Source organism: Hemicordylus capensis, chromosome 4 (genome assembly GCF_027244095.1).
Source record: "Hemicordylus capensis ecotype Gifberg chromosome 4, rHemCap1.1.pri, whole genome shotgun sequence".
NCBI lineage: Eukaryota > Metazoa > Chordata > Lepidosauria > Squamata > Cordylidae > Hemicordylus > Hemicordylus capensis.
This window is the reverse complement of record NC_069660.1, coordinates 17,049,280-17,076,370: the sequence shown is the minus strand read 5'-3', so window position 1 is coordinate 17,076,370 and position 27,091 is coordinate 17,049,280. Positions and strand designations below refer to the sequence as shown.

At 45.1% G+C, this 27,091-nt stretch overlaps 1 long non-coding RNA gene across 3 annotated transcripts in view; it reads right to left on the bottom strand.

The window, feature by feature from the left end:
* LOC128352907 (uncharacterized) overlaps positions 1–27,091 on the bottom strand; it is a 126,278-nt gene that overhangs the window by 51,939 nt on the left and 47,248 nt on the right. For all 3 annotated transcript variants that reach the window (XR_008320699.1, XR_008320698.1, XR_008320700.1), the window contains exons 2-5: positions 20,752–20,812; positions 6,676–6,804; positions 2,851–3,062; positions 2,308–2,354 (exon numbers count right to left, since the gene is read on the bottom strand). This is a non-coding gene — a long non-coding RNA (uncharacterized LOC128352907). The remainder of the gene's footprint in view (positions 1–2,307; positions 2,355–2,850; positions 3,063–6,675; positions 6,805–20,751; positions 20,813–27,091) is intronic.

Below are 27,091 nucleotides of genomic sequence, written 5' to 3'. Positions count from 1 at the left end.
GTCTGGACCCAACTTGGAATGGAGTGTCCCTTTTTGAGTGGAAGGAGAAGCAACTTAATGGTGCAGTGGGGAAGTAACTTGCCAAGGGAGCAAGAGGTTGCCAGTTTGAATCCTTGCTGGAATGTTTTCCCAGACCATTTCTGGGGGGCGGGGGAGGAGATGGTGGGACACAATAGATGTGGTGAGTGTGTGACACAGTGGATGTGTGTGAACTTTGGAAACCTTGTTCTTTGCAAAGCTCTGCTGTTGTTGATGATGTGTTCTGCATCTACCCTATGGGACAATGGAGACAGACAGTGCCCATTTCTGCCCGTGGGTGCCTCCTAGGAGTGCCACAGTGGGTCAGGTGGTAGCGCCCCAATGGGTGCCTGCTACCACCCAGATTTGAAAGGAATTGGGCACAGGGTTGATTTTTAAAGAATTTCTGAAGTTTGTGCATCTTTGGGGCAGATTCAGGGCAGAAAAGGGGGCACCCATTGGGGCACTACTGCCCAACCCACTCTTCTGCCCCCCAAAACCGTATTTCTGCCCTGAATCTGCCCCAAAGACATGCCAACTTCAAAAATTCTTTAAAAATCACCCCTTTGCCCAATTTCTTTGAAATCTGGGTGGTAGCTTCTTTGCACCCATTGGGCATTACCACCCATCACAAACCACCCTGGTGCCACCTGCCGGGAGTTATAACCAAGGCTGCTGGAATCCCCATTATTCCCTATGGGAAAAATCTTAAAGACACGTAAACAAGAGTGATTTAAAAATCAGCCCTTTGCCCAATTCCTTTGAAATATGGGTGGTAATTTCCCTGCCCCCATTGGGCACTAACACCCACCACATCCCACTCTGGGCCACCCTGATGCGCCCACCCCCATGGAGCTATAAGCTTGCTGGAATTTCCATTATTCCCTATGGGGAAAATCTTAAAGATGCGTAAACTACAAAAATTCTTTAAAGATCTTCGCCCAATGTCTTTGAAATTTGGGTGGTAGCTTCCACCCATTGGGCGGTACCACTACCCCCACTCTTTTGGCCCCGGGACCCTTTTTTTGATCAGAATTGATTCAGATTCATATTTGGAAAATTCAGGTACAAATTGAATCTGGGTTGATTCAGCGGGGTCAGATTCAGACCCAAAACAAATCAGGGGTTTTCAATTCGAGTACAAATCAAAACAAAAAATTCAATTCGTGCACATCCCTAATATATACAGCTCCCTATCAGGGCTCCTAACAGACCTGCAGCAGGGTTTTGCCTAGTTTCAAGGAGAAGCATGAGGGGCAGCAGCATCTCATGAGGTAGCAAAGCCACTGTGAAACAATCGAGGGGAGCATGGAATTCTTGGATTTACCTATCAATGCCAAGAAGTGGCAGTGGTGGCATGAGGCACTGCAGCTAACACTGAGTAAGCACCCAGCTGCTGACCGGAGAGGTGCCCCCTAGCATGGGTGCGGGCTGTCAAAGTCAGCAAAGGAGCCTACCCAGCCAGGAACCATGAGTTTGCATGGTGCTGATTGTGACACCCATGTTTCTATTGCCACCTTCCAGCACTTAATGGTCATAGGAATTCCCTCACCATTTTGCCTAAGAGACCACCTCAATCACCTTTCTGGAATGGGGAGTCTGGAGAGTGAATTGTTCTTAAAGCAACAATGCTTAGTTAACTCACTATGCCTCAATAACATACTATGTAACTGTTCTTTAGTGCAAGAGTGTAGTCTTCATAATTGTCCCTTGGGTATCATTATTGCTCTGCTGGGTGGTCTTCCACAAACTCCCCTTGGTAATCACTACAGGGATGCTCCCCCCTGCTTCCATATGTCAGTCTGTGCTGGCCTATTACTTAATTTAAAGTAAAAATTGAAACATTTCCCCATCTGGGAAAACACAGAGTGGGTAGGCCCTGGAGCCATAGTTTTATTAGTTTTTAAAACATTCCCACTGCTAGAACTTGCTTTTTCTTTTCTTTCTTTCTTTCCTTTTTCTTTTTTTTTTAAAGAAAAGAGAACATAGTTCTGTCAAATTGGCAACAAATTCTATTGATACAAATTTCTACATCCATTGGATTAGGCAATATTCCACTCTTGCTTTTGAACAGTGAGAATGCCACTGGGGTTTGAATGCTATTTCTGTCATTTTGCCACAACTCGGAAGCAATCACATCTGAAAACATGACAAATCGGAGTGAATTTAGGAAAATGTATATTCAATAAATCCCCCAGATATTTCACAGAACAGCATATAAAGACGATATCAGAATGCTTTCAGTCAGCTAGTGTGGCATTTCACAAAGAAGTCATTTGCATTCATTACCTTTTATACCAGCTTATTTACAGCATTTTGAGAAATCATTGAAGTATCTGTGCCAAACAGAGAAAAGAACTTATTAAAGTTAGAGTAAACTATTGATGAGACTGGAAAAGATACAACAATTGTTCATATTTATGGTCCTATTTTTACCATTGTAGCACAATTACTGTAAAACAGTGATTGTAAAACAATTCACCATCTATTCAATAGACAATTTAAAAACAAATTTTAGGAATAATTGCTCTGCCATTCCCATTGTCCTAATCAGTTCCATGTTCACAGGGGCTTTCTATGAACAAGAATGCCTCACTGGCTCAGGAAAAGGTCCATCTCGCTTAGCAGCAGTACATGTGAAAGGGATCTAGGTGTCTTAGTGGACAATGTTGAATATGAGCCAGCAGTATGATGCAGCTGCTAAAAATGCTAATACAGTCTTAGGCTGCATTAACTGAGGCCTAGTGACCAGATCATGAGATGTAATTGGTCCACTCTATTCTGTGCTGGACAGATCTCACATGCAATAATGTGTTAAATTCTGGGTCTCACATTTTAAGGAGGACATTCATAAACTGGAACAGGTTCAGAGGAGGGCAATCACGATGATGAAGGGTCTGGAAAACAAGTCCTATGTGGAACAGCTGGAGGAGGTGGGTATGCTTGGCTTGCAGAAGAGGTGTCTTCAGTTATCATAATGGCTGTTGCACACAAGAGGAGCAAAATTGTTTTCTGTTGCTCATGAGGGCAGGACTAGAAACTGCCTTGAAATCACAAGGAAGAAGATTTGGGTTAAACATTAGGAGGAATTTCCTAACAGTAAGAGCTGTACAACAGAGGAACAGTCTGCCTCACACAGTGATGCGTTGACCTTCACTAGAGGGTTTTTTAATAGGGGCTCGGCAGGCATCTGTCAGGTAGGGGTGTGCATGGAACTGAATTTGTTGGTTCGGCTCACATCTGGATGGGATTCAAAATGGCTTGGCCCAGTTCTGGTCAAACTAGACCCGGTCTGGTTAGACCTCCAGATAGGTCTGAACCAGTTTGCAGACCAGTTCGAGGGTCTACCAGTAAAGGGGCACAGGGGGGCAGGGGGAGTCAGTACTCAGCACTGATCCTTTTTATTACTGACTCCCCTCATGCCCCCTCTAGACCTAGGGAAGCCCCCTGCCCCTTTACTGGTAAAGGGGAATCCTCACCAGATTTCCCCTTGACCAGTAGACCCCTGAACCAGTCCAAACTGGTCCAGTTCAAAGCAGGGCTGTTCCAGTTCGAACTTGGACTGGACTAGGCCAGTTTGATTTGAACCACAGTTCAGATTGAGCTGGTTTTTTACATCCCTACTGTCAGGAATGCTGTAGCAGTTTCCTTCACTGAGCAGTGGAGCCTCCAAGGTCCCTTCAAACTCTGAAATTCTATTATTCTTTGCTTCATCTCAGGGGGGCTCATGCCTCCCCGAAACAGTAGTGGTACAAGCCCCACCCAGCTTGCAAGGTATTGCCACCACACTAGACACCATCAGTGCCACTCACTCCTTTTCAATGATGCACTGTTCAAAGAACATCTTCCAGTGAGAAGCAGATATTGAAACCTGCCAACTCTGAGCACAGCCACAATGGCTCTGCCACATTTGGTAATGGTTTGTCTGAAGGAGCCTCAAAATATCCCAGTTAATTAATTCATTTAGGCCACACACATTAACACTGGCTGACATCCAGACTAATGACGAATCAGTGGTACAGGAGACGCGTCAGTGTAGCACCAGTGTTCCTGAAGAGTTCTGGACTAACGTTGCACTGGGGATGTGCATGAACCAGTTTGGTGTGCCTTTTTGTAGCACCAAACTGGTCTGAAAGTCCAGCGTTTGTGACGGTTTGGAGTCAGGGGGGTTCCTTTAAGTAGCAGGGAGGGTGCCTTTACCTCAATGCACTTGTTGGCCACTTCCGGTACAATGCTGTGATACGCTGCAGCCCCAAGGTGGTACACTGCAGCCCCACACCTGCAGTTTTGGGGAGAGCGCCGGCAGGGAGAATGCAGCAGAGGAGGTAATGGCACCCTCCCTGCCCCTTAAAAGAAACCCCTCCCACACACCTTCTGGGACTGCATGAACAAGTGCATGCACATCCCTACACTGCAGTGGTGCTTGCATAGAGTTGATGGTAAGAATTTTGATTACCTTCCCCTCCTGGAAACACTTTGTGCCACCCAAAAATATGCTCTCATAGCATGGTGCTTTGTTAATCCAGATGTCAGCCCCTGATTTTAAGTGGGGGAGGGATCCTTAAGTTGCCAGTCAAGTGATTTCTAACATTTGTTCTTAAGATGACACTTTTGCATTCTGTGTGTCCTGAATAAGCAGTCATCATTGGCTAATCTAGTCCAGCACTGTAGAGAGTCAAATGAATATGGGAGCTTGCAAACGGAGAATGAAGATAATGCCCTTCCCTTATTACTTATACTCAGCACCTGGTATGCAGAGGTGTAGTACTGCTCCGCACACTTGCATTCCATGTAACATTTGTGGCTAATGGCCAATAAACAAAGTACTTGACATTATGCAAAGAAAGTTTACAAGGTTAACGAATTCTGCAACATAGCTCAAACTGAACCAAGCAAATTTGCTTGAATTTTTGCGGTAATGTTCAGCTTCTTTCAAATTAATTAACTTTGTGTTTGCAGTGTTTTAGTTTGATCTAGCAAGCACAGCTCTGGGATCTCAAGAAGACTTGCAGAACCTAAGTTGAAATCTTTACTTGCCTGCTGTTTTTCAAATTAAAACAAATTTCTTCAAATGAAGCTGATGCTAAAATGTTTAGCAGATCTTCACCGACCATGAAATTAAAAATTTAGCTTATAGTTTGGTTTAAAGCATTGCATTCTTAGCACACACTCTTAGCACACATTTTAGGAATATGGCATTGTCATGAGGTGTATAATATTAAAATAGCTTGGGTGGCTTAAACATTTTGTAGTGAGTCAATAAATGAATGGTAGGGCTCTGCATAGATTTGGTTTACTATTTGGATCCAAAATATATCAGGTCACTTTGGCCCAATTAAGCCTGATTCTACTCAAATTGAGCCAATTTGAGTCAAATTGGCCCAATTTGGCCTATTGAGATTTGGTTCCAAATAGCAATCTAGAGCAGCAGTAGAATCCCCAAACCCTTGTAGCTACCAGTCAGAAGAGGTAAGATTTTCTCTATTTTTAACTTTTTGTTCCTGGCATCAAGAGAGAGCAGAGCTTTCTGCTCTGCTTTCCCATTGAGAAAGCGGGTAGACTAAAAAGTGGATTGGGTAGCACTAGCTTATCTTTACAGATCTTCAAGTCAAAGTTACTAAATTACCCTTTCAAGCCTTGATCTTCAGGCACCATAGCTTGCTATGTATCAACATATATTTGCCCCCTGCCCAGTGTCTTCATTCGCAGATTAAACATTTTATGGGGTGAACTAGAGTTCTGTATAGCAAAATGTTTAAATTTATATCCATCTGCTTACGTGATCACTGGGGAGAACCTACATGCCAGAATGGGGGAAAATGATATATCCTTATATGCCCAATACCATAGTTGCCCCCTGAACGCGGAAGGTGTTTCCTTTGTTTCTACGTGTTCTTTTAGGGACACAATGAGCAATCTAGCATGCTTTTGCTTGTTGCAAATGTCTAACCATTTGGACTTGATTATATTAAATGATGTCACTGAGGGGATCGGCCGGGACAATTTTCATTCTGGCCTGGATCTATACTTTCCACTTTAGATTATTTACTTATTTCTCATAATCTTGTAAATTAGGTTGTCCACTTTGAGGTTGCTCCCCACCCTGAAAGTGACCATCTCCCACTGAAATTGGTCTGTAACATCTCAACTAGTCTGCTTAAGGTCCCCCTGCTAACTTGACAAAGAGGCACCTTTGAACATGGTGATTCTCTTTATTTAGCAGGGGGAGAGTAACTGGCCCTCTCCACCCCCAGCACAGTACCTCCAGTGACTGTTGATGGTGTCTATCTTGTGTTTCTTTTTAGATTGTGAGCCCTTTGGGGACAGGGATCCATCTTATTTATTTATTATTTCTCTTTGTAACCCACCCTGAGCCATTTTTGGAAGGGCAGTATAGAAATTGAATAAATAATAATACTAATAAGAGTACGTATCAATCCTAGAAGACGGTTGAGTCAGGACCTACTAGACTTAGATGGAACATGCAAGTCAGTATTAATGGCTAAATTCAGTAGATTGCCAACTAATTTGTACTGCCGTTCTGAGTGTGGGTTTTGGTTCAGATCTCCCAGATAATTCCATTATTGGGCATTACAGTATGCTTATTCAGAAGATGCAGGAGTTTGTTTCTAAATCACTTGTCAAGACTGTACTTACTGGCAGTTATGGCTCTGAGAGGTAGTTCAATAATGAATGTGTAGCAGGAAAGAAAGCCCTCATCAATTCACAAGTCCAACCCTATGGGTAGTTCCGATCAATTTACTCAAGATGAAAATAAATTAACACCTGTTGAAAAGGGGGGAAAGAGCTGCTTTATTGAAAACCTGACAATTGATATTTTCTGTTGAGTCTAAAGATACATCCAATTTCTGGAAAATTACTGCTGGGTACCATGATTCTGGTATGTCCCAAATTGTCTCTGACATCTCAATACGAGCCTGGGAAACCCACTTTTGGACACTATATGAGAACGAGTGTAGTCAGGTGGTGCCCATTGATTTCTCAGTTGATACATCATATCAATGGGTGCCAGTTTCAGTATCCAAGATTTTAAAAAAAAAATGATATACCTGAAAAGTGGCAAAGCTCCAGGCAATGATTATATTCCAGTTGAATTAATTAAGACTGTTGGGCTTCTATTTTGTCATCTCTTTTCTCTTATATTGATAAACCTGCACACCTACCAGGTGACTGGGATATTGCTAGTATTATTCCATGTTTTAAAAAAGGGAACAGAGATAATCCTGCTAATTATAGAATGCTTAGTCTGCTACATATAATCAGTAAATGATATGTCAGGCACTTGTTCTGGAAATTACAGGATTGGATGGATTAATAAAATATCTTAGAGGAAGAACAAGCAGGACTTACTGTATATCAGGATGTCATGGGCTTGTTTTGAAGCACTTGGTGGAAAAATACTCTTCTAATTCCAACAGGTCACTTTATGCAACCTTCACAGATCTCAAGGCAGCCTTTAAGGTGATTCTCACGATCGCCCAAAAGTGGGCTAAGGGAGCCTAGCCTGCTTTTGGATGATCGTGTGCTGCAACGGGAGCCGCGTGGCTTCCAGCAGCTAACCACCCTAAATACCCCTCCACTAAGATGAGGTTAACTGAGTGAGTGCTCCGTTAACCTCCTCATTTTGCTCATGTGTTGCTGTGGCAGGCAGCAACACACGAGCAGACCGACCGGGAAGCTGCAAGCAGCCTTCCGGGCTTGGGGGTCTCTCCAGAATGCCTCATGTGCTTGTGTGGGGCCGTGCAGCCCCTGATCCCCGCAGCCCCCGCTGGCTCCATGACGGAGCTGGCAGTTGTGTGGGCGGTCGGTTTGATCATCTGCGGGGAGAATGAGCTAAGCCCGCTCTCCCCGCAAACCCCTTTATGGCGCTTCTCACTGATCACGAGACTCGCCTCTTTGATTCAATCTCTAGAGACATTATATGAGGCAAACTTAAGGATTCCACAATTGATACCTGTCTATTATTACTCATTTATAAACTTCATGAGAACACAATTCTGAGGGTTAGGTGCAATTGACAGAGCCAACTATCTAATCCTATTCCCACCCACAAGGGTATTAAATAGGTCTGTATATTAGCCCCCTTCTTGTTTAACATTTTTATCAACTCCTTAGTCAAATGACTGTAGAGTTTGGATTTACACGCCCCAAAGTTAGGAGACAAGAATTTTGTTTATTCTGCTATATGCATATTATGCTGCAATTTTATCATAGATGTCAATTGGTCTAAAGAGAGCACTCAAGGCTCTTGCCCAATATTGTATAGAAGAACATTTGGTAATCAACTAGCAAAAGACAAAGGTTATGATCTTTGAAAAGAGACCGAGGATTCACAAATGGAGTATCAATGGTCATCGGACAAGTGAAAAGCTTCAAGTATATGGGTGTAATATAATATAATATAATACAATCAATTGTATATAATAATTTTTCAGGTCTTAGGAAGGAAGACAGCCCAGGCCAACTATGTCACTGCATCAGCTCAAAGGAGTGCTGTAGCCATTCTAAGGTTTTTTCTTTCAAAATGTGGAAGCTATTTACCAGTGGCTATTAAATTATTTGTGGCTAAACCACTGCCACAGCTCCTTTATGGAGCCCAATTAGGGCCCCATTCCAATGTCGCCATGCTTGAAAGGACACAATCTAGATTTCTAAGTGCATTGTTTCACACCGCAAGATGTGTCTCAAATGCAATTTTGAGGTTGGAGGCTGGATTGATGCGCGTTGAAGCTAAAGTCTGTATGTCTATGATCGTATATTGGAGATCATCCAAAGAGGCTTGTCTGCAGTTGCCAGCAGCTCGTCTGGTGGCTATACAGGGATGGGCCTTCTCTGTTGCTGCCCTGAGACTCTGGAATGCACTCCTTGCAGAAATAAGAGCCTCCCCATCTCTTACAACTTTTAAAAAAATACTTGAAGACTTATCTCTTCACTCAAGCTTTTTAAATTTGACTGTGATTTTAAATTTTTAAAGATTTTTATTTTATGTGTTTTAACTTGATTTATATTGCTATAAACTATGCATAGACAGAAGTTTGGGGCAGTGTACAAATTAGATAGATAGATAGATAGATAGATAGATACAGTTAAATAGTAGGACTGGCTCCTCTTACACTTAATCATAGCTTTCACTCAAATTGGGAGGAGGATTTTGGAAGGAATTGTTATCTTATGGCTTCTCAGCTGAATACCTATTACCTCTGGGCTTTTAGAGGGCTAAATAAACCCTCAAACAACATATTATGGGTATGGAATTTCACAGTGACTTAAATAAAACTCCCAGGGATTACAGAGCCCTCAGACAGAATCATAGTTTTGAGTTGGCCAATTATTTGATCACCTTGGATGTGCCTATATACTGGAGGGCCTTTTCCAGACCCTGTTTCAAAGCACTTCTATAGGCACTTTTAAAGGGCAGGTAGAAAAAGATCCCTTCCCTTTTATGGAGCATAACTTTCCTTGAAGCTCTGGAGCTGTTGAAATCCTTATCTTTTATAGCAACCTTCATAGTAAGTTAATTTCACCCTTACTAAAACATTTTCTAAGGTGTTCAAAGTCATTATATGTTTCATTTCTTTTAAATGATAAACAAACAGATATTACATGTGAGGTAGCCAAATTTGTTCTCTTCGCTTGTAGATCCCACATTGTATCACTTTTATAATATTTTAGTGATGCATCTGGGAGTAGCTGTTAAATCTGAATGGATTGTATATAATCATATATTGTTTTATGTAATAGTCGTTTTTCTTCTGTTGGCTGCAGTGGATCTACTTTCAAAAAGATACTCAGACAAAGTTCCCCTCCCTCCTTGCAGTTCTAGGAAATGTAGATGTACTGTTGGGAATCATAGTCTTTCAGGGGCTGTTCCAAAGGCAACATAAAATGGGCTAATGATATATATAAATATGTATGTATGTATGTATGTTTATTTTAGGTGCACTAAATTTTCAAAGGGTTCAGTTTTCAGCATTAAAGTTAACCTTTTTGAGATGCAGTTTTCGGAACCTTTTCCAGAACTCTCAGTAAAAGGAGGCCAACCACCGCAAAATTGCTTTTCATACTAAACAATGCAGACCATTACATTTCACTATAGTTCCAATCTGGAGTGGGGTCTTTTGTGACAGTTATTTTCCAAGGAAAAAAAAATCACATTGGCATCAGAGCTCCCCCACCCCCCGCCTTGGAAAATAGTAGCTTTGTCAGGAGCAGTGTCGGTGCAATAGTGTTAAATGTGCAAGCTCCACAGCCACTGTCTTGATCTGTGGGTGGGTGGCACAATCTGACTACTTAACATTAATATAGAACCTCATGCATGTAAGCACATGTCTACTTTCACATTTAGAGCCTCCACCCATTCAAGCACCTCCTATAGCAGTCATACTAAAGGCAGATTCTCATAATGCTCCACTTAATTATGCCAAGAGGAGTTTGCTATCTCCTTGAAGAAGATGTTAATGTTTCTCTATGAGTGTAAATATCTTTCTAAGTTGTCCTTTAGAGAAACAATTTCCCATCACTTCAATGAGCGTTGATGTAGACTCTTCTAATGTCATGCCACTATTATCAATGGAGAGAAAGGATTTACCAATATTGACCTGGTAGTTTACCAGTATTGTCAATGCAAAAGTTTTACCAGCCAAAATACTAGGCTTGTGCATTTGGTAAAAATGTTGGATCAATTCCATCCTGATTGGAACTAACAATAACCATGCTAGGTGGGCCAACATCTGTTGTAGAGTAGGTGAGAGGACATGGGCAGGGAGGTGGAGTGGCTGTGATTTATAAGAACAATATATCCCTTACCAGGATCCCTGCCAGAACACCCACCTATATTGAGTGTGTGTACTTGAGTCTTGGGACCAGGGATAGACTGAGACTTCTGTTAGTGTACCGATCACCCTGCTGCCCACCAGAATCCCTAAGTGAGCAGTCAGATTTGGTTGCAGAGTTCACATTGGAGATACCCAGGTAGATGGTAGTGGGTGACTGCAATGTTAACTTTGGAACTGAATTGGCACGATGCCTCTAAGGAGTTCATAGTGGCCATAACAACTATGGGCCTTTCCCAAGTGGTCTCAGGTCCGACACATGTTGATGGTCACATGCTCAATTTGGTTTTTTTATCTGATCAGGGAGATGTTCCATGGGTGGGGATGTCTATAATTTCACCATTGTCATGGATGGACCACCACCTGGTAAGGGTTCAATTTGCACCTGCTAGTCACGTCTGTAGGGGTGAAGGGCCTGTGAGGATGTTCCTCCCAAAGAGGCTATCGGATCCAGTAGGATTCCAAGAAACCTAGGAGGGTTTTAAGGATGACTTTGCTGGTAATCTTGCTGACACCCTGGTGGAAAATTGTAATAATGTGCTCACTAGGGTGATAGATGTGATCGCTCCTAAGTGTCCTCTCTGACCCGCTTCTAAATTAGCTCCATGGTATACAGAAGAACTACAGGAGCTGATGCGGTTAGGTAGATGACAAGAGCACAAATGGAGCACTCGACTCAAATCTGACAGATTACAGCACAGAGCACAATTGAAGTCTTATGATCTGGAAATACGTACCCCCACCCCCACTGGCCTCCTAGGGAGTTAAAACTTGACTGGTTTGGGTGCCTTCGGCCATTTCCGGGCCTATTCCCTGCTTCTGTGGTCATTTTGGAGGCTGCTGCACCTGCGCAGTAAGACCCTGCATGGCCTGGGTCATGACCATGCAGGGTCCCACTGCAAAGGCGTGACAGCCTTCAAAATGGCCACCACACCAGGGAATAGGCCCGGAAAAGGCTGAAAATTCCTGAACCAGGCAAGTTTTAACTCCCCAGGAGGGAGGGGGAACATCCATTCACACCCCCACCCTCCGTCATCTTGGAGAGTACTTGGAGGGGGTAATTTTTTTTAAAAAAAAATGTAATTTTTCCTTTATTGCTCGTTGAACGCCACCCGGACTGAACTAAACCGGGGGGTGGGGTGGTTCAAAGGGGGACAAAACCAAATTGGCCCAGTTCAATTCAAGTTCAGTTTGAACTCAAACCAAACTGGGCCAGGTGGTTAGGTGCACATCCCTAGCTGATATCAGCACTTCTGATATCATCAGAAGAGATAGAATCTAACAAGGTAGAGAACCTAGGTGGACCGGAGTCCTCCACAGAAACCCTGTGGGTGACAATACAAGGCCTGAAAGGGAACGTACTACTGGGGACATGCTAAAGCCCTCCAGTTCAAAACACTGACAGTGACTGGGAGTTGCAGCAGGAAATCTGGGAGGTGTCAAGGAGAGGCAGGGCAGTAATAATGGGTGACTTCAATTACCCACACATACACTGGATAAATTCACAGTCAGGTAATGACAAAGAGGTCAAATTTCTAGACACACTGAATGACTATGCCCTAGAACAGTTGATCTTGGAACCAATCAGAGAGAAGGCGACCTTGGACTTAATCCTGAGGGGCACCCAGGACCAGGTGCGTGATGTCAGTGTCATTGAACCTTTAGGGAACAGTGACCATGGTGTGATCAAATTCAGCATACATGTGGGGCGAGAATCACCAAGGAAGTCTAACACAGACACTTTGAATTTCAGAAGAGGAAACTTCTCCAAAATGAAGATTATGGTGAAAAGAAAGCTGAAAAGGACAATCAGGAGAGTCACTTTGCTTCAGAATGCATGGAATTTACTCAAAACCATAATACTGGAAGCCCAGTTAGACTGTATACCCAAAAGGAGGAAAGGTACCACTAAGTCCAGGAGGATGCCAGCATGGCTAACAGGTAATGTCAAGGAAGCCATAAAAGGGAAGCCGACTTCCTTACAAAACTGGAAGACCTGTCCAAGTGAAGAGAACAGAAAGGAAGATATGGAGGTTGCAGAGCAGCTCAATGAGTTCTTTGTGTCCATCTTTATGGCAGAGGATACTGAGCATATACTGTACCTGTTCCTGAACCAGGCTTTTGGGGGATGGAAGCTAAAGAACGGAGTCAGATAGACGTGACAAGAGTTGATCTTCTAAACTGTCTGGAAAAATGGAAAACTAATAAATCACCATGACTGGATGGAATCCAGGATGGAGGATCCATCCAGGAGTCCTCAAAGAACTCAAACGTGAAATTGCCGACATCCTTGCTAGAATATAGAACTTATCCCTGCAATCAGGCTCTGTACTGGAGTACTGGAAGTAGCAAATGTAACACTGGTTTTCAAAAAGGGATCCAGGGGTGATCCGGGAAATTACAGGCTGGTTAGCTTAATGTCCATTTTGGGCAAATTGATGAAAAGCATCCTCAAGGATAAAATTGTACAGCACATAGAAGAACAGGCCCTGCAGGGAGAGAATCAGCATGGCTTCTGCAAAGGTAAATCTTGCCTCACAAACCCTTTGGAGTTCTTCAAGAGTGTCAACAAGTGTGTGGATAAGGGTGAGCCAGTTGACATAGTATACCTGGACTTCCAAAAAGCTTTCGACAAAGTTCCTCATCAAAGACTCCTGAGGAAACTTAGCAGTCATGGGATAAAGGCACAAGTACATGTGTGGCTTGCTAACTGGTTGAAGGACAGGAAACAGAGGGTAGGGATACATGGACAGTTTTCACAATGGAGGGAAGCAAGAAGTGGGCTCCCCCAGGGATCTGGGACCAGTGCTTTTTAATTGACTCATAAATGATCTAGAAGTAGGGGTAAGCAGCAAGGTGGCCAAATTTGCAGGTGATACCAAACTCTTCTGGGTAGTGAACTTCAAAACAGATTATGAGGAGCTCCAAAAGGATCTCTCCAAACTGGGTGAGTGGGCAACAAAATGGCAAATGTGGTTCAATGTTAGCAAGTGTAAAGTGATGCACATTTGGATGAAAAAAACCCAACTTCAAGTATACATTGAGCTGTCAGTGACTGACCAGGAGAGGAATCTTGGGGTCATGGTGGACAGCTTGTTGAAAGTGTCGACTCAATGTGCGGCAGCTGTGAAAAAAGCCAATTCCATGCTAGGTATCATTAGGAAGGGGACTGAAAATAAAACTGCTAATATTCTAATGCCCTTATACAAAACTATGGTGCGACCACACCTGGAGTACTGCGTAGAATTCTGGTCACCACATCTAAAAAATGACATTGTAGAATTGGAAAAGGTGCAGAAGAGGGCAACCAAGATGATCAGGGGCCTAGAGCACCTTTCTTATGAGGCAATGCTACAATACCTGAGGCTATGTAGCTGAGAAAAAAGACAACTGCAGGGAGATGATAGAGGTCTATAAAATCATGCATGGTGTGGAGAAAGTGGATAGAGAGAAATTCTTCTCCCTCTCACATAACACTAGAACCAGGGGTCATACCATGAAATTGATTGCCAGGATATTTAGGACCAGCAAACAGAGGTACCTTTTCACACTACACATAATCAACTTGTGGAATTCTCTGCCACAAGATGTGGTGACAGCCAACAACCTGGAATGCTTTAAGAGGGGTTTTGATAACTTCATGGAGGAGAGGTCTATCAATGGCTACTAGTTGTAGGGCTCTAGGCCACCTCCAGCCTCAAAGGCAGGATGCCTCTGAGGTGGTTCCCACGATCAGTGGGAGCTGCCTGGGGATGTTGAGTGGGGAGAATGGGCTTAGCCTGTAGGGTTTCACATTTTGTATTTTTTCTGTTTCGATTTGTACCAAATCCGAATCAAGCCCATTTTGTATTTTGTCTGAAATTAAGCCTTCCGAATCACCTCAGTTTTGTTTTGTATCCGAATTAATCCGAATCCGAGTCTGAATTAATTCAGATGAAAAAATGGGTCACATGGTCAAAAGAGTGGGTGGGAGTTATAGTGCCCAATGAGTGGAAGCTACCACAAACATTTCAAAGGAACTGGGCAAACTGCTGATTTTTGTTGAATTTTTGATGTTTGCGCGTCTTTCAGATTTTCCCCATAGGGTATGATGGAGGTTTCTGGAAAAGTATAGCTTCATGCGGGGGGGGAGGGGTGGCTCAGAGTGGAGTGTGGTTGGTGGTAGTGCCCAGTCAGTACAAGGAAGTTGCCACAATTTTTTCAGAGGAATTTGGCAAAGGGCTGATTTTTAAAGAACTAATGAAGTTGCGTGTCTTTCGGATTTTCCTCATAGGGTATAATGGAGGTTCCTGCAGTCTCATAACTCCGCTTGAGGGGCACTGGGGTGGCCCAGAGCAAGTGGCAGTGTAGTGCACATAGGGTGCCAACTTCCCACATGGGTTGCAAACACTTGAAGTACAGGGTTTTGTTGTTCTAGAGGTGTTCTGAGAGTAGATTCTCTAGTAGCATATGAGAGTGGATTCATGGTTTTTCATTAAAAATCTCATTTGCTACCAGAGAATCTAAACTCAACACCTCAGAAACAACAAAGCCCAGTACCCCAATGGGTTAGCAATCCAGCGGGGTGGTTGGCACCCTCTGTGCACTACACCACCACTCGCTTCGGGCCATCCCACTGCCCCCCAGGTGGAGTTATGGGGCTGCTGAAACCTCCATTATTCTCTATGGAGAAAAATCTTAAAGATGCGTAAACCTCAAAAATTCCTAAGAAATCAGCCCTTTGCCCTTTTTAGAATCTGTGTGTACCATCCTTGGGGCACTGCCACCCAACCCACTGTTTTGCCCCTGAAGCCCCACATAAACAAGTTGAAAGAGCGAAGAGAATGATGAACAACAAGGACACTTAATTTTTTGGCACCGTTATTTGAGAATTTTGCAGCGGGGGTGAGCCTGTCCCTGTGGCACTAGCACAGCAGCACAACTCATGTGTGGATTCAAGCAATCTTTCAATAAAAACACTCCCTCCCCATGGAACAGTGACCACAGGTCATTTGAGTTAGCAAGATAGACCAATGAACTGCCTTGGTACTATCTAACAGCTTCAAATGTTCATTTAACTGAAGTGTAGTGAGCCATAGCCCAAACAAATAAGCCTACTGTTCAGAATTGTTGAGATTTATCATCACTGCATTTAAGAAAGTGCAAAGCCATGGATCATGGTTACAAGAAAGAGAGAAGCAACTAAGATTCCTGGGGATGTCAATAGATTGACAGGGGTATTCTCCACCCCCCTCCTTTTGTCTCCTGTAGGCCCATGTGGATGACCTGTCCCTGCAATGCAAAAGTTGTGAACCCCTGGCTTAGACATCATGTCCCAACAAATTACATAGTGGCCTAAATTACATTAGACTGCTCAACTTGGGCAACAAAACTTAGACACCACTATAACTCATAAAAATCAGAAGAAAAACAAAAAAAGCTCTTCAAAAGACCCCTGAACAAGTCAAGAGATTCTTTCTAAACCTTTGGAAAGAAAAACCTGTGTAATTTCAGAACTTTCCTAACCAGCTTCTCGAAAAGCTTCTCCACACAATTTATACCATGGCTTTTAGCAAGAGCTTTGGAATTGCATTGAGCTCCCCAAGATATTTGGGTATTTCTTTCTCAAAATGTTGTCTTCCAAATCCCTTTGCAAAGTCAATTTTCATTTCAGTCACACTGAATACAACACATTCTTAACTAAACCATTCATGCTCAACAGCTTTTTGCATATCTTGCCTTCTGCTAATCACTCAGTGCCTCAGCTGGAGTGGAGAGAGTCAGAGAAGTCAATCTGAATTGCAATGCTTTTCCAAAAAGCAAAGCATTCTGTCCAAAACACAGTCATTTCGATTTGGAAACAAAAACTTCTGTTTTTTAATTCTTGATTTTGTTTTGGTTACAAAACCTCCGAAACTGCCATTTTCGGGCACAAAACGTTTTGTACCCAAATCGAAATGCACAAGCCTATTAGCCTGCTCTCCCTGCACACGAGCAGACAGTCTGCTCTGGGTGGCTGAACTGGCTGTCCACATGAATGCCAGCTCTGTCATGGAGACGGCAGGGGCTGGGGAGTTCGGGGGCCACGGCCCCTGGAAGCTGAGACCCCCGAGCCGTGAGGCTGCTTTTGAGCCTCTCAGTCAGGGGGTTTACTCATTAGTTGCCGCAGCATGGAGCCATGCCGCGGCAACTCATGATTGCAAAAACCGGGCTACTTAAGTGGGTGATTCACTTAAGGACCACTAGGCTCTCAGTCGAGCCTGGTGGTTCTCACGATGGTAGGAAATCAGGCTAGCGGAGGCTAGCCCGATTTTCTACCATTGTGTGAATAGCCTCTCTGAATACCAGTTGCAGGGGAGTAACAGCAGGAGAGGGGGCATGCCCTCAACTTCTGCCTATATGCTTCCAGTGGCATCTGGTGGGCCACTTTGTGAAACAGAATGCTGGACTAGTTGGGCCTTGGGCCTGATCCAGCAGGGCTGTTCTTATGTCTTACTATTCCATCTCCACCATTCTGCTGTTTCTTGGGATTGTCCTGGTGACTGGAGCCCTCTGATTCTCTCGACACACCGCCGTTTGACTGGGTAAACAACCCTGTCTCATGGAGGAGGGTTGGAAACCCCAACAGCTTGCTTCTTGTGGTGGTGACGGTGGTGCCATTAGCTGTCCTCCATCACCATTGCTGTTTGGCTTGCTTCTTGTGGTGGCAGCACTTCATTTTACAATGCCAATTCCTTTCCCTTCAGAACAGTGAAGTGGGGTGGGGGAAAGGGCATTTAAAAAAGATTTTTTAAAGACTTTTCCATAGGACCCTTGTTGTATTCTGACTAGCAATCTTTTTATATTTTCTTAATAAGAAGTTTATCCCTGTGGAAAGGAAAGAGAGGGAAAGGAGAAGGAGAAAAATGGAGTTGTTTCTGAATAAAGCTTAATTAAATGAACATAAGATTACTTTGTGTTCACGAGGGAAGCAGCTATAAATAAACACTGGGGCACAGATCGTTGTGGATGCATAGTTCCTTTATGGGATGCAGCAATGGCTGAAGTAGATGGACCTTTGTCCTTATACCTGTATTCATAAGACAGTATGAGGAAGTGCATGCCCAGCAGTTGGATTAATGCCAAGATTTTTACTGATTTTCTGCATATTTTGCTGGTGTTCATTCATAATCCTTGCTCAAGGAAAGCTCCAGAAATATTGGCTGTATTCATATGAATTGAATTTGTTGTTTGGAGCTGAAGAGAAATATACAAATAAACATCTGCAGATATTATTATAATATTGTGTCATGTCATGTCATGTCATGTCATGTCATATTATATTATATAACACATTTTCACACAAGATAATCTTTGTACCCCTGCTAACTAGGCCAAGAGGCACCTTTTTAATGTGGTGATTCTCTTTATTTAGCAGGGGGAGAGTAACTGGCCCTATTCACCCCCAGCACAGGACCCCCAGTGACTGTTGCTGGTGTCTGTCTTATGTTTCTTTTTAGATTGTGAGCCCTTTGGGGACAGGGAGCCATCTTATTTATTATTATTCTATGTAAACCTCTTTGGAAATCTTTGTTGAAAAGCGGTATATAAATGTCGTTGTCATTGTTGTTGTAAAGATTATGGCTGGTGTGTGGAGAATTTGTCATGGGAGAACCTAAATCAAAGAGAGATGCAATAGGCAGCCTCTTATGTGTATGGGCTTACAGTACATGGGCTTTTAATTATTCTTCAATTGACTTATTTATCCCACCGCACTAACAGTCACCACACTAACCGTTCTCTTATGAAGCACAACGTGCAAGGGGTTTCAAGCTGGGGACTCTATGAGCTAACTGCACTCTCTGTTCCACCATGGCAGTTTGCCAAAGGAGGGAGGTGCTGGCCAGCTTTTTGCTGGAATTCAGTACCACCACTATAGATGGTCAGAAGATGGTATTGCAGTGACTGTCTCAACAAGAGTCAGGTGACACACGTCCTCTTGTGTCCCACCTTATCTTATAAAGATTCTAACTTGTTCCTCAGTCTCAGCAACTTGTCACTCAGGCACAGGCTAAGGCTATATTTCTCATCCCAACTTGCTTGCGTGACCTCTAAGCCTGACAGTGTGCCCAGGCATGCCGTTTGGGAATTACTGCAGCGATCACCGCTGAGGTCTGTAGTAATTCATATAGCCTGTGAAAAGTTCTGCTATAATTGAAGACCTTGGCCAATTGTCCCTAATTGTGAGTATACTTGCAGGTGCCATTTCCGACCCCTTCTGCTGCTCCCTGCCACTGTCTGAAGAAGGAAACCTAAATTGAGTTCATTACTGGCCATGAATCTTCTGATGATATTAGAGTTTGACCACTGGAGTCCCTCTTTATGATCAGAGTGTTTTTCTTTGCCCTGCATTGCCTCTCAGAAGACCTATCACTAAAGTTGCTGCCTCAAATATATCCTCCGGGAAATCAATAACAAATCAAGCCAGCTATTCACTCAGATTTATTGGCGTAACCAGGTGAGGCTGCCAAAAATCTCCAAGAGTGGGTTGTTGATTACCAAGGAGGCAGCGGAAAGCCACTCATGGCTGAATTTCAAGCTGATTTGATAAACTTCACCTGCAACCCCTGATAATGCAAGCACTAACTCAAATGGACAGATCCCCAACTCAGAGAGATACACATTATTCTGCTTCCTGCGTGGATATATCTGGAGAATACTTTAGGCATTGCAGGTCAGGAATGCCATCTTGGATTGGTTTTCAAGGTAGGGATATTTGCTTGAAAACAAACAATAAACCAAATTTAAAAAATAACTCCTGTGTGGCTAATCAACAAATAGAAGACTCAGTTGCAGGGGAGTAACAGCAGGAGAGAGGACATGCCCTCAACTCCTGCCTGGATGCTCCCAGTGGCATCTGGTGGACCACTGTGTGAAACAGGATGCTGGACTAGATGGACCTTGGGCCTGATCCAGCTGGGCTATTCTTATGTTCTAAGACACAATCCCCATTTAAAAATAGGATTGAAAATTAGTTTGGTGACAAAAGGAAGTTGACTTTGAAAGTTTTGGTACTTCCTCTCATGAGTCAGGAGCAATGGTTTTTGGTGCCAGGTGAGAGATAATTGGGGACAGAGCCTTTTCAATGGTGAAACCACCATTCTGGAATGCTCTCCTCTAGTTTGATGGACTTTGGTTGCCATGAAAAAACCTATTATTTTGTCCAGACGTTTAGAGTGTTATTTCTAGTCCTGCTATAGTTTATCTTTCATCACTGTGCAACTCTCAGGGACATATTTTCAGAGGTCACAGAGCACTTCAGGAGGAAGGGGAGATCCACAATATCCCACCTCCCATGTGCTGCTTTACTCCAGAACACAGAAATGCATGTATGCTTCCTTTGCTGCAAACACACTTCATAAATCAGCATGACAACCAGAGTGAATAGCAATGGAGGCTTGGGCAGAATCTCCCCCTTATTACGCGCCTCAGCTGCTAATTCCCATTTCCCTGTGTGTGGAAATTCCCATTTCCACACACAAAAAAGTAAGTTCAAGTGAGATGGGGCTTTGGGCTGGGGATCAATTGGGGCTGGATAGAGTCCCTAGCCTTAAATAAACATGTGCCATTCAGAACTTCTGCAAGCATACTGTATTTTATACTCGGGTATATCAAACAGCAAAATGCCCAACAGGAAATGGCTCTCTCTGGTGAACCGGTTAAAGGTGGCCTTGTATTCCTTAATTGGTTTGTTAATTCCAGCAAGGTGTCTGCAAACAGCATTTGAAAGGCATTAATTAAAAAAAAAAAAAAACCCACAAGGAGAGAGATGCAGCTAGTTTTCATTGGCAACAAGGCTGCCAACCCAACAATTAATTTTCTATTATCCTTAAACATTGCTAAAGGGCTCACAGCTACTCACCACTCTGCCCTTGTCACTTTGTTTGCAATTGCTTGTTTGGGATGGCAGCCTTCTACTTCTCCTAATTGGGGGAAAAAAAGTCACCTGAATGTTAATTTAATAATTCAATATATATTACTACAGTTTCCTTTGGCTAATTGGGCTCCTGATTTCGATTGCAGGTATAATTAGTAAAGGATGACTTAATCAGGAAAGGAACACTTATGTACATGTAAAAGAAACTCATTTCAAGTTCATGTACTAATGGTTCCTTAGGAAAAGGAAAGGTTGTGCTGTCGAGTCGGTAACGACTCCTGGTGACCACAGAGCAATGTGGTTTTCTTGGTAGAATATAGGAGGGGTTTACCATTGCCATCTCCCGTGCAGTATGAGATGATGCCTTTCAGCACCTTCCTATATCGCTACTACCCAATATAGGTGCTTCCCATATTCTGGGAAACACACCAGCAGGGATTCGGACCAACAGCCTCCTGCTCTATGGGCAGGTTGCTTCCCAGCTGCAACCCCAGCAAATATCAATAAATTTTGATGCTGGAGAGGTTGGAATGATTGAATTTGTTTGTCCTTGTGATTAGATAAAGTCCTGATTCACACAATCATTCAACTCTATGTTTAAAGTCGGTAACCAACACTAGCATGATCATGTGATCATGCCAAGATTACCAGTGTTGGTTTTTGTCCAAAGATGAATCTGAGATTCCTGCCTTGGCATGGGTGCACGCGATTATGCTAATGTCAGTTACTGACATTAAACCTAGATATGAACCACTGAGGTCATTCACACAATCAAGAACTATGTTCTACCGAGTTTTGGAGCTGTGTGTGTTCTCAATTTCCAATTCTGTAGAAGCAAAGTAGGAAAACCTGTATAGAAGTGACTGTGTGGAAGCAAGGTAGGAGGAAAACTGGGTAGCTTTTCCTCCTACCTTGCTTCCACATCACTGAAAATTGGGAGCACACAAAGCTTCCAAATCCAGGTAGAACACAGTTTTTGATTGTGTGAATCAGCCCAGTGTGTGAACCAGGTCAAAATCTAGTCATGACCCAGCCCTTACATATGTGGGCTAGGTAGCATGTGATGTATCTTCCAACTGGACCTCCTGCCCTCCCAGTGATTAGGAAGTACTTTCTGGAGAAAGATCCTGTACTTTCCAAAAAGGATAACTGGAAGGAAGGAGGGAAGAGTCAGCTGGATTGGAACACTCTGGGACCATGCAAATGACCAAGTAGGCGAGTGGGGGGGAGGCGTCCCAAACCCTGCTTTCCTCCCATATGCTCATAGTTTTGTTGGTGGGAGGGAGCGGCCTCAATGCTTCAAATCAGCCCTGCACCATGCAGCACAGAGCAGGGAGGATTGATCTGAGGCCAGGACAAATTGTTCCAACCTCTGTGAAGCCCACAGTGCAGCACACTGCCTTGGGAGATTCCCCCAAGAGATGGGTGGTCTACTCTAGACATCTCTGCATGCAGCCGGGCTAGAAGCAGCCCATGCTTGCACATGAGCAAGTAGCTGGGGGTAAGGGAGTGCTCACTCCCTTAATATCAGCTAAGAGCCGGTATAAATAGTGGGCCTAGGCAGCACAGTGGCACTGGGATTGGGCCCGATCCTGGCAGTTCTCATGTGTAGCCTAACCCAGGCTAGGCATCCCTAGCCTGGGCTAGGCTGTGAGTGAGAACAGCCTTTTTGCCTCCCCACCCCTAATTAGAGATGTAACCCAATCTTGTATGTCCATGCTTAGGGATATGAATCTCATGCACTCGTAATGCTTGCCTCAATACAAGCCAAGCATTGGCCCCAAATTCTTCTTCAGTTTGGATTTTAAACTTCCCAGTGCATTCCTGCTTCCTTCCCATATCACTTTCCTGTGCTGCTGGCTTTTTGAAGCAGTGGCAGTCCGTAGGAAGAGGGAAGACTTCCACATTCAAATTAAACTTTCCCCCCAGTTTTGGGAGAAGTAGTTCCAGCGGTGGCTGATGCCACAGGACTGGGGCAGAGGGTGCACACAGAACAGGCTACAGCTGCATCTCTTTCTCTCTCTTCCCACTCTGGCTTAACTTGAGCCATATGGGCTCATTTGCCTGCTGGAGCCATATGTGGGCTGGTCACTCGCTGGATTGGGGTTCCCAGTGAATGACCAGCCCACACAGCTCAATATTCAATTCAGGAATATTCTAGGATGATATGAGCGGTGAAATCTCACTATTTCTCTTCTCTTATCGCATCAGCTGACTCTCCTCCAGCGGCCTTATTACGGATTACCTGCTCCCTTCTTAGGAAAGAGGATCTGGTAGATGTTCAATCTGGCTGCTATGATCAATTTGCTCATTTCTTTGCTGATAAAGTCATCCACCTTTGGCTAGAGTTGGACTCTAGTTCTATAGCATCAGATCAGATAGAGGAGATTCCACCCTGTGACATTCCATGGGACACCTTTGAGCTGGTCGAGGACATGGACACAATTCTTTTGGGTACGGGTGCGGCAACATGTTGTTTGGACCCTTGCCCCTCCTGGCTGGTTAGAACAGCCGGTGGAAATGTTAATTCTTGGCTACGGGAGTTGGTTAACTCCTCATTATGTGAGGGTCTCGTGCCAGCAGCCCTTAAAGAGGCAATAGTTCACGCTCACTTGAAGAAACCCTCCCTGGACCCTGAGGTCCTTGACAACTATAGGCCGATCTCCAACCTCCCTTTTTTAGCAAAGGTATTAGGGAGGGTTATATGTGCCCAGCTCAAGAGGGTCTTGCTTTTTAAAGTTTTTATTGGTTTTTACAATATCTTAACAATCCTGTTACATCTAATTAAATAAATATAGACTTCCCGCTCATCAATCTGCGTGATTCATTAACTATACAAGTCAACCATTGCTATAGTAATTCAAAACATATATCCTAGGGATGTGCGGTTCAGTCCGGATCCGGGACCGAGCCAGACCGAATTCGAGCCGGTTCGGTACCGAACCGGCTCGGGTTTCCCGAACCGGTTCGGGAATGAAATTGAGTCTCACTCAGTGCCTCTTTAAAGTTGCAAGTGTGTCCTCCATTTTGTGTCTCCTTCCCGAAGCTTTTGCTCCTCCTTGCATCCATTTTGTGATGCTATTTCCAGGCATTGTATTGGCTGCGCTATTGATCCTTGATTGGCCAGAATGAGTCCTTTGGTCTGGTAGGCTGCTTGGCTGTTGCACTGTTGAGAGCTGGCACCCTGTTGGCCGTGGGGGGAGTGCAAAGGTGGGGGCTCCCAAAGGAGGGAATTTCAAACCTATATAAACCCAAGCCTCTTCTCTGGAAACTTCTCTTGGCTGCAGTTGTGGGATCATCTCTGAGACATGCTTGCCCTTTGCTGGCTGCTCTGGTGTCTCTGTGAGTCCTGACTGTGTCCTGTGTCTCTCTGTGTGTGCTCTGTCTAATCCTTTGTCCACCTGCCCTTTGTGACTCTCTGTGTGTCTCCTCTCTCTGTCTGTCTCTTGTCTGTACTGTGTGTTACTTCACTTTACTTTCTTCTTAATTTCCCCCAATTTTCCCTGTTCCTTGTCTGTCTGCTTCCCCCCCCCTTTCCCTTCTCATCCTTTGGGCCTACCCTCCCCCTCCCCCACTCCCACCCACTGCATCCTCATTGCTTTAAAACTTCTTCCATTAATTATTGCTCTTTGTCCTGCCTTGTTTTTGTCCAACTTTTTGATTTTCACATTGCATTGCATTGGTTTCATTTATATATTGCTTGCTGGTTTTGCTTAAATTGTACCATTTTGTTTGTTTCTGCTGACTGCTGCTGCCCTGCGAGTTGGTTCCCTGAATCCCTCCCCCCCACCCCCAGAGGATGCTGTTGTTGTTTCTTGTTGTCCCATATAATCAGTTTTGGTTCCCTGCTCCCAACTTGCCCCTCCAAGTCCAACCACACCCCACCCCAACCCCACCCCATCCAGCCTTCTCCCAAGTTTGCTGCTGCCAAACAGAGTCCAGTTTTCTTTGCTTGGTTCCACTTATTCATTTGCTATTATTAATTTGCAGCAATTGTGGTTTCATTGTCTCTGTTCACTTAGTGGCCCCCCTCAGAGTCTGTGTTTGGTTCCCCCTCCCCACCCCCCCACCCCCAAGTTTTTTCTGCTGGTTAGAGTCTTTCTTTTTAAAAAAAAAAAAACTTCTGGCTTGTGTTCTCTTGATATATATTGCTTTATATATTTTGCTCCCCTCCTCCTCCTCCTCCCCCCCTGCCTGCCCCCCCACCCTCCCTCCTCCCAGACCCTAGCCCAGGCCCAGCTCCTCCCCCAACCACCCCATCCAGCCTAATCGCTGCTGCTGCCCGAGTTGTTCCAGTTTCTCCTTTGCTGTTTGTTGTTGCCCCCTCCCCTTCCCCCCAACACCCCTCTGCCACACACTAGCCCCCAACCACACACACCCTCTCTGCTCCCCCCACCGCAACCCTTTTTTCTCCTTGCCCCTGACTCTCTCCACTTACCCCAGGCCCCCTGCCACACACTAGCCCCCAACCACACACACCCTCTCTGCTCCCCCCACCCCACCTCTTTTTCTCCTTGCCCCTGACTCTCTCCACTTACCCCAGGCCCCCTGCCACACACTAGCCCCCAACCACACACACCCTCTCTGCTCCCCCCACCCCACCTCATTTCCTCCTTGCCCCTGACTCTCTCCACTTACCCCAGGGCCCCTGCCACACACTAGCCCCCAACCACACACACCCTCTCTGCTCCCCCCACCCCACCTCTTTTTCTCCTTGCCCCCGACTCTCTCCACTTACCCCAGGCCCCCTGCCACACACTAGCCCCCAACCACACACACCCTCTCTGCTCCCCCCACCCCACCTCTTTTTCTCCTTGCCCCCGACTCTCTCCACTTACCCCAGGCCCCCTGCCACACACTAGCCCCAACCACACACACCCTCTCTGCTCCCCCCACCCCACCTCTTTTTCTCCTTGCCCCCGACTCTCTCCACTTACCCCAGGCCCCCTGCCACACACTAGCCCCCAACCACACACACCCTCTCTGCTCCCCCCACCCCACCTCTTTTCCTCCTTGCCCCCGACTCTCTCCACTTACCCCAGGCCCCCTGCCACACACTAGCCCCCAACCACACACACCCTCTCTGCTCCACCCACCTCTTTGGACCGCTGCTACTGCTGTGCCCTCCCCCCACACCTGAATCCCCCCTCCCTGCTGCGCTGCGCTTCTCCTCTCTCCTCTTTCTCTCTATCATCTCTCTTTCTCCTCTCTCTCTCTTTCTTTTCTCTCTCTCTTCTCTCTTTCTCTTTGTCCCTGCCCCCCCCTCTTTTCTCTCTCTCTTAGTCTTTTCTCTCTCTGCTCCCCTTCACTTTCCACCTCCTCTCCCACAGCTGCAGCCGCACACAGTAGCCTACCCACCTGGCGGCTGCCATCGGGTTTTTTTTTTTGCTTTTTATAGTTTTTGGTTGATTTTGTCTCTGCTTGGGGGTGAGTTGAGCGACACAAATAGTGTTGTCTCCTCACTTCTGCCCCTCCATCGTTGTTGAACTACCCCGGTTGCCTGTGTGCCTCGTGCGGCCGCCCTGCTGTGTCTCAGCCCAGGGTGGCTGGCTGGCGGTGGCGAATCCGTGACCAGCAGTGAGCGGCAGGAGAAGGACCGGAAGAAGAGGGGTTAGTGCGTGTGCGATTGTGCACCTTTTGTTGCCCCTTTCTCTCCCTAGCTGGCGGTTTTAAATAGGGACACCCCTATTCTGAAATGCATTTGGGTGTGGGGAGGAGGGAGGGAACCTTGGAGAGGAGATGTACTGTTGTAAAACTCGTGTCTTCATGCCCATGCCCAATAAAGAAATTGCTGCTGTGTGTTGCGTTGCATTGCATGTGTCTTGCAGGTGGTTTTTGAACAGGTGCCTTCCAGAGTGCTTCCTTGCCTCTGGGGCAGTCTGAGTGGGGTCCAGGGTTCTGATGCGATGCTGCCACTACATGCTGGGCCCATGCCATGCCAGAGTGCTTCCTTGCCTCTGGGGCAGTCTGAGTGGGGTCCTGGCTGGGCTCTGATGCTGCCACTACATGCTGGGCCCATGCCATGCCAGAGTGCTTCCTTGCCTCTGGGGCAGTCTGAGTGGGGTCCTGGCTGGACTCTGATGCTGCCACTACATGCTGGGCCCATGCCATGCCAGAGTGCTTCCTTGCCTCTGGGGCAGTCTGAGTGGGGTCCTGGCTGGGCTCTGATGCTGCCACTACATGCTGGGCCAATACACACGTATGATGATGATCATGATGTTCAATCCATGAGGCTGCCATCAAGTGTTTGCTGCTGCTTGCTTGCCATGGCATTGGGCAGGCAGAGTAACAGAGTGGGTGGGTTCAACCTCTGTGTTGGTGTGAC